Genomic DNA, 10473 nt, shown 5'->3' on the forward strand with positions numbered 1-10473 from the left:
AGTTGCATCCTCCACTGCATACGATTCTGGTGGGACCAGCAACAGTGAACAGTGTACTCCTGACCACAGTGTGTATCACGTGACCTATGCTACTCTAACAGGACTCTTCCCCAGGAACTGTTATCCTAAATAGAGGCATGAAAGGATGCAAAGTAATTAATGCTAAATCATTTGAAGGCAGCACCACAGAAGAGAAGGTTCACAGTTACATGCTATTTTTCCATCTCACAGTCCATGAGCTACTCAGTGTCCTTCCAGTTAACGCCCTTCTTTCCTTACTTAAAGTACTCAGAATCTGTTTCTTTAGATCAAAGAATTCTTAGTGAAACAAATTGTTGAGTCTCACTCATGATCAAAGAAATACAAGATAAAACAACTATCACCTTTTGTCCAAGTATTTAATAAATATCAAAACAAATGGTAATAGGTAAAAGGTTTTATGGGTGGGAAAAAACGATAAGATTATAGATACAGTTAATTTTTTTTAATATTTTGTGATTTTAAAAAAACGGATGATAAAAAGAATATTAAGTGGAAAAAGAGAGAATTTGGTTTCTAAGCTCACTTTTCAGACTGAACACTATTTTGACCATTAATTTTACTAAGCTAACAGGCTTCCCTGGTGGCTCAGTGGTAAAGAATTCACCCGACAAGGCAGGTGACACAGGTTCAATCCCTGGGTCAGGAAGATCCCCTAGAGTAGCAAATGGCAACCCATTCCAGTATTCTTGCCTGGGAAAATCCCATGGACAGAGGAGCCTGGTGGGCTATAGTCCTTAGGGTCACAAAATAACAACAGCATAATACTAATATTTTTTAAAGACTGACAAAGATAATGTATTAGGTCCCCACAGGGAAGAGATGCAGATAAAGTTTAGGTAATTTGAGATTTACAAAAATGTAAGTGGAGTTCTGGGGAATCAACAGGCAATTGTGTAGGACCCTAGACTAGCAACAGCTAGACCCATTACCTTCTGGGCCTGAAACGGCAGTACAGGGAGGGTCACAGAAATGTGAGAACAGCTGTTTGGATCTGTGGCCTCCAATAAAGTTTTCAAATACTAAGGAAATGGCAACCCACTCCAGTATTCTTGCCTGGAGTATCCTATGGACAGAGGAGCCTGGTGGGCTATAGTCCATGGAGTTCTAAAGAGTCCAACAAGACTAAGCATAGCACAGCTCAGACACTAAAATGCTTTGGAAAACAAAGACGAATATAAGGTGCCAGACTTAGATGAGATGGACTGAGGGTTGTTTAGAAAACCTAAAACATGAAATTAAATGTATTCATCATTAAAATTAGTTCACCATTTCTGAGGGTATTATTTTCTGAAACCTATATATATAATTATATGTATATATATATAATTTTTATTTTTATATATTACATATAAAATGTTTTCAAGTAAAAAATATGTAAAATTTAGAAGATGTGTTTGAGGGGAGAAAAGTATAAGCAAAGCCCAAGAACAGTTCTGATTCTAATTTTGTGTTCTGGACAAAAATGATTATAAGGCATACGTTGTTGTTTCTTTATGTACGTATGTATGTATTTGGCTGCACCGGGTCTTAATTGTAGCATGCAGGAGCTTCAGTTGCAGCACGTGAATTCTTGGTTGTGGCATGTAGGATCTTGTTTCCTGACCAGGAATTGAACCTGGGTCCTCTGGATTGGGAGCTCAGAGTCTTAGCCACTGGACCACCAGGGAAGTCCCCATAAGTACTGTGTAATAGAGTTTCAGCCTCCCATTTTCTCAATCAATAAAGGCTAACAAGAGGGTCATATCTGAGCTAGGACTGTAAGGTGAGACTCAATCAGTACATTAAAAAAGTAAGTCCAGTAGTATACTGGAGCTGACTAGTACTGGTTCATGAGAAATAACTATTAAACTTTTAGGAATTTTGCGAACTGGTTGTTAAACACAGTCTGTGTTAAAGATTAAATTATATAAAATAATAGCTAAATTAAGACAGGTAATAAATATTAGAAACTCATCACTTCCTAATTATTACGTTATGTTTTTCTATTATCTACACTCTTGAGGTTATTTCCCCAGCTAATGAATCTATATGATAGAAATACTATATAATGGTGCTATTGATTTCCTTACCAGCTTTACATTTAATGATATCAAATTGGTAACTTTAAATCAGCTATGGGAAATTTGCAACCTTTAAAATTAGATGGTTTTGTTTTTTAGAATCAGTTGTTGAGTGTTAACCAGCATACCAATGAAAAAAATGAATAATGGATTGGGAAAATAAAAACATGAATATTCTAAGCAAAAAGGCCTGCATAAATAATGATGAAGAAGGCAACGTAGTGGTGGAAATATCAGTAAGAATAGCATCAGTGTGGTAGTGATAGAGGGCTTCATTGATGGCTCAGATGCAAAGAACCTGCCCGCAATGCGGGAGACCTGGATTGGGAAGATCCCCAGAGGAGGGCATGGCAACCCACTCCAGTATTCTTGCCTGGAGAGTCCCCACAGACAGAGGAGCCTGGCGGCTACAGTCCATAAGGTCTCAAAGAGTCAGACGTGACTGAAGCTACTTAGCACACACACAGTAGTGATAGAGGAGGTAATGGGAGTGGTGTCGTGATGATCGGTAGTGGTGGTAGTACCTGTAAAATAATTTTTTATTAATAGCTAAGACTCTGTTAGATGCAGAGTCTCATTTAATCCTCATAAAAACCCCACAAGGCAGATAATGATATAATTTCCATTTTTCCAATGAAGAGACTAAGGCCTGGAGATGCTAAAGAACTTGCCTATGGGCAAGTAGCAGAGCTGAGCTATAATCCTAGGGATGTCAGACCACATAGTTTAAACTCTTAATCACCACATACTGTGTCTTTGGTATGGTATATTAAAACATCAATTTTGGGGTGGGAAATGATGATAAATTGACTGGAGAGGTTAGCAGGAGTCAGAACATAAAGTATTTGCAACAAAATCATAGTAATCTTTCCAAGAGTCCATTACATGGTGAGTAATAAACATAGAACTTAATACACTTCACCCCAGGACTCCTCACAATTAGCAGTTAACAGCCACTCTTCACTATTTTAGCAGGACATTATTGTTTTGATAAAAATGCACATATTCATTATATTGAAATACAAAATAAGAAACCTTAAAATATACAAAGATTCAACCATGAAAAAATTATCATTAATATATGAACATCATTCTACACATCACTAAACACATACATACAAATAGCAGATGTATATATAGATAGATACAGGTGTGATTTTGTGGGATGACATTCTTAGTCTATATTATTTTTAAATTTTTTATTCCTTTTTTATTTATTGGCTGTGCTGTGTCTTCATTGCTGTGCACGCTTTTCTCTAGTTGCGGTGAACAGGAGCTACCCTCTAGTTGCCATGCATGGGCTTCTCACTGCTGCGGCTTCTCCTGTTGCTAAACACGGGCTCCAGGGCATGCAGACTTCAGTAGCTGCCATGTGAGGGCTCAGGAGTTATGGTTCTCAGGCTCTAGAGCACAGACTCAAAAGTTGTGGCACACAGGCTTCATTGTTCCATAGTATATGGGATCTTCCCAGACCAGGGATCAAACCAGTGTCTCCTTCATTGGCAAGGAGATTCTTTACTGCTGAGCCACCCAGAAAGCCCTCTGAGTCTTTATTCTTAATGAACTTTTAAGTTTAAAATATTTCTATTTTTAAAAGTTACAAAGGTAGTACAGTGTTTTCATACACCTCACACCACCCAGATGGTTTCACTGGTTAATTCTACCAATTCTCAAAATTCAAGAAAGAAATAATACCAGTGGTTCACAAACTTTTCCAGAAAATGGTAGCAGAGGGAACACTTCCTAACTCATCTGTTAAGGCCAGTATTACCCTAGTAATAGAAACAAAGACTACACAGAAAATAAAAACTATAGACCAATATCTCTCATGAATATAAGTGGAAAAGTCTTTGATAAATTCTAGCTAATTGAATCAACAATACTGGCAAATCCATGATGTATAATAAGAATTTTATATCATAACCAAATGAGATTTATTTCAAGTATATAAGGCTGGTAAAACACTTAAAATGCAATCTATCATATTAACAGATAAAGAAGAAAAAAATCATGATCACATCAGTTGACAAAGAAAAGCACATTTGACAAAATTCAATGCTCAGTTCTCTAGTGAATCTGAGAAAAGTCATTAATTTTCAGTTTCTCTAGCTTTTTCTTATAGTAGAGACAGTGGTAACTACTTTTAAGTGCTTTACATGTCAAAATGAAACTGAAAGTTCTGCACTCATTTTTAAATAAAAGCATCAATTCTAACTTTAAACAAAGTTAAAAGTAAAGGAGTATATATCATGAGATATATTAGTCTCTAAAAGCTACTTCTAAGGTTAAGAAAAAGATGCTGAAAAACATTAAGAAATTTGAGTCATTTGTTACATTTTTTTTCATGTTTAGACAGTTTGACTGAAAGATAAGAAAATTAGTATTCTTTTTTTTTTTTTTAATTTTTAAAAGGCCAAAATAGGCCAATTTCTTTTTTTTTTCTTTTTTTTTTTCTCTCCAATTTTATTTTATTTTTAAACTTTACATAATTGTATTAGTTTTGCCAAATATCAAAATGAATCCGCCACAGGTATACATGTGTTCCCCATCCCGAACCCTCCTCCCTCCTCCCTCCCCATACCATCCCTCTGGGCCGTCCCAGTGCACCAGCCCCAAGCATCCAGCATCATGCATCGAACCTGGACTGGCAACTCGTTTCCCACATGATACTTTACATGTTTCATTGCCATTCTCCCAAATCTTCCCACCCTCTCCCTCTCCCACAGAGTCCATAAGACTGTTCTATACATCAGTGTCTCTTTTGCTGTCTCGTACACCGGGTTATTGTTACCATCTTTCTAAATTCCATATATATGCATTAGTATACTGTATTTATGTTTTTCCTTCTGGCTTACTTCACTCTGTATAATAGGCTCCAGTTTCATCCACCTCATTAGACATACAGATGGCTAACAAACACATGAAAAGATGCTCAACATCACTCATTATCAGAGAAATGCAAATCAAAACCACTATGAGGTACCATTTCACACCAGTCAGAATGGCTGCGATCCAAAAGTCTACAAATAATAAATGCTGGAGAGGGTGTGGAGAAAAGGGAACCCTCTTACACTGTTGGTGGGAATGCAAACTAGTACAGCCACTATGGAGAACAGTGTGGCGATTCCTTAAAAAACTGGAAATAGAACTGCCTTATGATCCAGCAACCCCACTGCTGGGCATACACACTGAGAAAACCAGAAGGGAAAGAGACACGTGTACCCCAATGAAAATTAGTATTCTAATCATCCGTTGTTCTGTAACTGTCCGTTCTAATTTTTGTCACTTATAATAAATATTGTTTTTATAAATATATTGCTTATAATATGTCCATTGCTATTTCTGTAACTATTTAGCTTCCATTTTCCATAAAACAAACACAATAGGCACAGACATTTTACCATGCCTTTTTCTCTTCTGATATCTTTATTTTGATTCATTTCTTTATCACCTGGATTTGGTATTAGTCTTAAATGGTAGCTTTTGTTTGTTTTAAAGCAGGCTTCATATATATGTTATTTGAATTGTCTCATTTCTTAAAAAATCAAGTTTAATAATTTAATAGTCATAATCTTACTTTTTCATGGACAGTCACAAAAGCTGCTATTGCTGCTGCTAAGTTGCTTCAGTCATGTCCGACTCTGTGTGACCCCATAGACGGCAGCCCACCAGGCTCCCCCGTCCCTGGGATTCTCCAGGCAAGAACACTGGAGTGGGTTGCCATTTCCTTCTCCAATGCATGAAAGTGAAAAGTGAAAGTGAAGTCACTCAGTAGTGTCTGACTCTTAGCGACCCCATGGAGTGCAGCCTACCAGGCTCCTCTGTCCATGGGATTCTCCAGACAAAAGTACTGGAGTGGGGTGCAATTGCCTTCTCCAGTCACAAAAGAGGTAACAACAACAACAAAAAACAATAGTGAGAGAAAACTGTTTTAAGATATTATGTAGCTAAGTGAACACCTAGTAAAAGTACTATATATAATTACATTTTTTAAGGAGGCACTTGTGACAAAATTATAAAATTATGACAATAAAACACTGGATTTACATTTCCTTTAATCCCAAACTTCAGTTCAGTTCAGTCGTTCAGTCGTGTCCGACTCTTTGTGACCCCATGAATCGCAGCACGCCAGGCCTCCCTGTCCATCACCAACTCCTGGAGTTCACTCAAACTCATGTCCATCAAGTCGGTGATGTCATCCAGCCATTTCATCCTCTGTCGTCCCCTGCTCCTCCTGCCCTCAATCCCTCCCAGCATCAGAGTCTTTTCCAACGAGTCAACTCTTCACATGAGGTGGCCAAAGTATTGGAGTTTCAGCTTCAGCATCAGTCCCTCCAACGAACACCCTTTAGAATGGACTGATCTCCTTTAGAATGGACTGGTTGGATCTCCTTGCAGTCCAAGGGACTCTCAAGACTCTTCTCCAACATCACAGTTCAAAAGCATCAATTCTTCGATACTCAGCTTTCTTCACAGTCCAACTCTCACATCCATACATGACCACTGGAAAAACCATAACCTTGACTAGACAGACCTTTGTTGGCAAAGTAATGTCTCTGCTTTTGAATATACTATCTAGGTTGGCCATAACTTTCCTTCCAAGGAGTAAGCGTCTTTTAATTTCATGGCTGCAATCACCATCTGCAGTGATTTTGGAGCCCCAAAAAATAAAGTCTGACACTGTTTCCATTGTTTCCCCATCTATTTCCCATGAAGTGATGGGACCGGATGCCATGATCTTCGTTTTCTGAATGTTGCGCTTTAAGCCAACTTTTTCACTCTCCTCTTTCACTTTCATCAAGAGGCTTTTTAGTTCTTCTTCACTTTCTGTCATAAGGGTGGTGTCATCTGCATATCTGAGGTTACTGATATTTTACCCGGCAATCTTGATTCCAGCTTGTGCTTCTTCCCGCCCAGCATTTCTCATGATGTACTCTGTATATAAGTTAAATAAGCAGGATGATAATATACAGCCTTGATGTACTCCTTTTCTGATTTTGAACCTGTCTATTGTTCCATGTCCAGTTCTAACTGTTGCTTGATGACCTACATACAGATTTCTCAGGAGGCAGGCCAGGTGGTATTGTATTCCCATCTCTTGAAGAATTTTCCACAGTTTGATATGATCCACACAGTCAAAGGCTTTGGCATAGTCAGTAAAGCAGAAGTAGATGTCTTTCTGGAACTCTCTTGCTTTTTTGATGATCCAGTGGATGTTGGCAACTTGATCTCTGGTTCCTCTGTCTTTTCTAAATCCAGCTTGAACATCTAGAAGTTCACAGTTCACGTATTGTTGAAGCCTGGCTGGAGAATTTTGAGCATTACTTTGCTAGCATGTGAGATGAGTGCAATTGTGTGGTAGTTTGAATATTCTTTGGCATTGCTTTTTTTTGGGATTGGAATGAAAACTGACCTTTTCCAGTCCTGTGGCCACTGCTAAGTTTTCTAAATTTGCTGGCATATTGAGTGCAGCACTTTCATAGCATCATCATTTAGGATTTGAAATAGCTCAACTGGAATTCCATCACCTCCACTAGTTTTGTTTGTAGTGATGCTTCCTAAGGCCCACTTCACTTCACATTCCAGGATATCTGGCTCTGGGCGAGTGATCACACTATCATGGTTATCTGGGTCATGATCTTTTTTGTAGATTTCTTCTGTGTATTCTTGCTACCTCTTCTTAGTATCTTCTGCTTCTGTTTGGTCCATACCATTTCTTTCCTTTATCATGCCCATCTTTGCATGAAATGTTCCCTTGATATCTCTTATAATCTTGAAGAGATCTCTAATCTTTCCCATTTTGTTGTTTTCCTCTATTTCTTTGCATTGGTCACTGAAGAAGGTTTTGTTATCTCTCCTTGCTATTCTTTGGAACTCTGCATTCAAATGGGTATATCTTTCCTTTTCTCCTTTGCCTTTTGCTTCTCTTCTTTTCTCAACTATTTATAAGGCCTCCTCAGACAACCATTTTGCCTTTTTGCGTTTCTTTTTCTTGGGAATGATCTTGATCCCTGCCTCCTGTACACTGTCACGAACCTCCATCCGTAGTTCTTCAGACACTCTATCAGATCTAATCTCTTGAATCTATTTGTCATGTCCACTGCATAATCATAAGGGATTTGATTTAGGTCATACCTGGATGGTCTAGTGGTTTTCCCTACTTTCTTCAATTTAAGTCTAAATTTGTTCAATAACGAGTTCATGATTTGAGCCACAGTCAGCTCCGAGTATTGTTTTTGCTACCTGTGTAGAGCTTCTCTATTTCTGGCTGCAAAGAATTTAATCAGTCTGATTTTGGTATTGACCATCTGGTGATGTCCATGTGTAGAGTCTTCTCTTCTGCTGTTGAAGAGGGCGTTTGCTGTGACCAGTGCATTCTCTTGGCAAAATTCTGTTATAGTATTAGAGAATCTCTAATTCCATTCTTTTATATGTAGCTTTTCAGTTTTCCCATCACCACTTACTGAAGGGACTGTCTTTTCTTCATTGTATCTTCTTGCCCCCTTTGTCATAGATTAGTTGATGGTAAGAGCCTGGGTTTATTTCTGGGCTTTCTGTCCTGTTCCATTGATCTCTGTGTCTGTTTGGGTGCCAGTATCATGCTGTGTTGATTACTGTAGCTGTGTACTATAGTCTGAAGTTAGCCTGATTTCTCCAGTTCTGTTCTTCTTTCTTTTGTCTATTCAGGGTGTTTTGTGCTTTCACACAAATCTTGACATTGTTTTAGTTCTGTGAAAATGCTATGGTAATTTGATAGGTATTGGATTAAATCTGTGATTGCCTTGGATAGTGTGGCCATTTAAAAAATACTGAGTCTTCCAATCCAAGAATGTGGTATCTCTCCATTTGTTTGTATTGTATTCAATACAACTTAATTCATCAACATCTTATAGTTTTCAGCATATAGGTGTTTTGCCATCTTAGGTAGGTTTATTCCTAGGTATTTTATTCTTTGTGATGGTAAATGAGATTGCTCCCTGTGTGTTCTCCTCATTTATGTGAAAAAGATAAGAGGTTTAAACAATTATTTACTTATAAGAACATCTGAGTTCAAAAAATCTTTTAAGAAATCCAGAATTTTTATGCTGCTATAGATTACATTTTGTTATTAATTTTAAAAAAGTCTTTAGTACGTGGTATCTTCTTTTCTATCAAGTTAGTGTCATTTTGCAACCTCAGACATCTGGAAAAACAGAATCTGTGAATTAAATAAATAAAATTTCTCCTTGCCATCATGCTGCTAAGTCACTTCCATCATGTCCGACTCTGTGCGACCCCATAGACAGCAGCCCACCAGGCTCTGCCGTCCCTGGGATTCTCCAGTCAAGAACACTGGAGTGGGTTGCCATTTCCTTCTCCAATGCATGAAAGTGAAAAGTGAAAGTGAAGTCGCTCAGTCATGTCCGACTCTTAGCGACTCCATTGACTGCAGCCCACCAGGCTCCTCCGTCCATGGGACTTTCTAGCAAGAGTACTGGAGTGGGGTGCCATTATGAGACCAACAATAAAAACAGCTTTAAAAACCCCACAGAGTCCAATATTGTAAACTTCATGAAAATGAGGATTTTTGTTTCATACCTGATGCACACAAGCCTGCCAATAGTGTCTGGCACATACTAGGTGTTCAGTATTTATTAAATGAATAAATCTGTTTCAAGCTCTAAAAGGAAATTTATGATTTTGTTGCCTATAATAAAAAGGGTACAAAAGTTGAACCACTTATCCCAAATAGAAAAAAGAAAAAATAGAGCTAAGGAAAGAAGTAAAAAAGAAACAAATAAGAGAAGATGAAATAGACTTGTAATTAGAAAATGGAAAAAGTAGTGATGTTGATTACAAAAAAAAAATGGATCCAGGGACATTAAGTCGCTCGCTCAGTTGTGTCTGACTCTTCGCAACCCCATGGACTGTAGCCCACCAGACTCCTCCGTCCATGGGATTCTCCAGGCAAGAATACTGGAGTGGGTTGCCATTTCCTTCTCCAAGGACATTATACCCTGCCATATTGGAAAAGAACACCAATGAAAGAAGCATAGAGGATAAAGCTAGTCTGTATTTGGATCTAGAGGCTTCTAGTTTACTAATAGAGTGCAACAATCATTAATTCATATGTACCTGTTTGGGTATAATTTAAGGAGTAGGAAAAGAAACCAGGAAGGAATATAGTTTTAAAGTAGTAAGGTAAATCCATTGATTTCAGGGGCACACAGTATAATTCATGGAATTTTTCTCTGAAAGATACAACCAGTCAACAGACTTGATCAGTCTAAGGACCAAGGTCTTCCTTTTTGTACAGTATCCTTCTAAATATTTTTTTAATAGACTTCTATATCTGAATGTTGGCAAACTTAACAAGCTTAGCATTTCAGAA

General features: G+C 37.9%; 1 non-coding gene across 1 annotated transcript; it reads right to left on the bottom strand.

Moving 5' to 3' along the window:
• Positions 1-1636: 1636 nt before the first annotated feature.
• TRNAG-CCC (transfer RNA glycine (anticodon CCC)) lies at positions 1637-1709 on the bottom strand. The gene has a single exon. It is a non-coding gene; the product is annotated as a tRNA-Gly (tRNA).
• Positions 1710-10473: the final 8764 nt, after the last annotated feature.

This window comes from Bos javanicus, chromosome 1 (genome assembly GCF_032452875.1).
Source record: "Bos javanicus breed banteng chromosome 1, ARS-OSU_banteng_1.0, whole genome shotgun sequence".
NCBI lineage: Eukaryota > Metazoa > Chordata > Mammalia > Artiodactyla > Bovidae > Bos > Bos javanicus.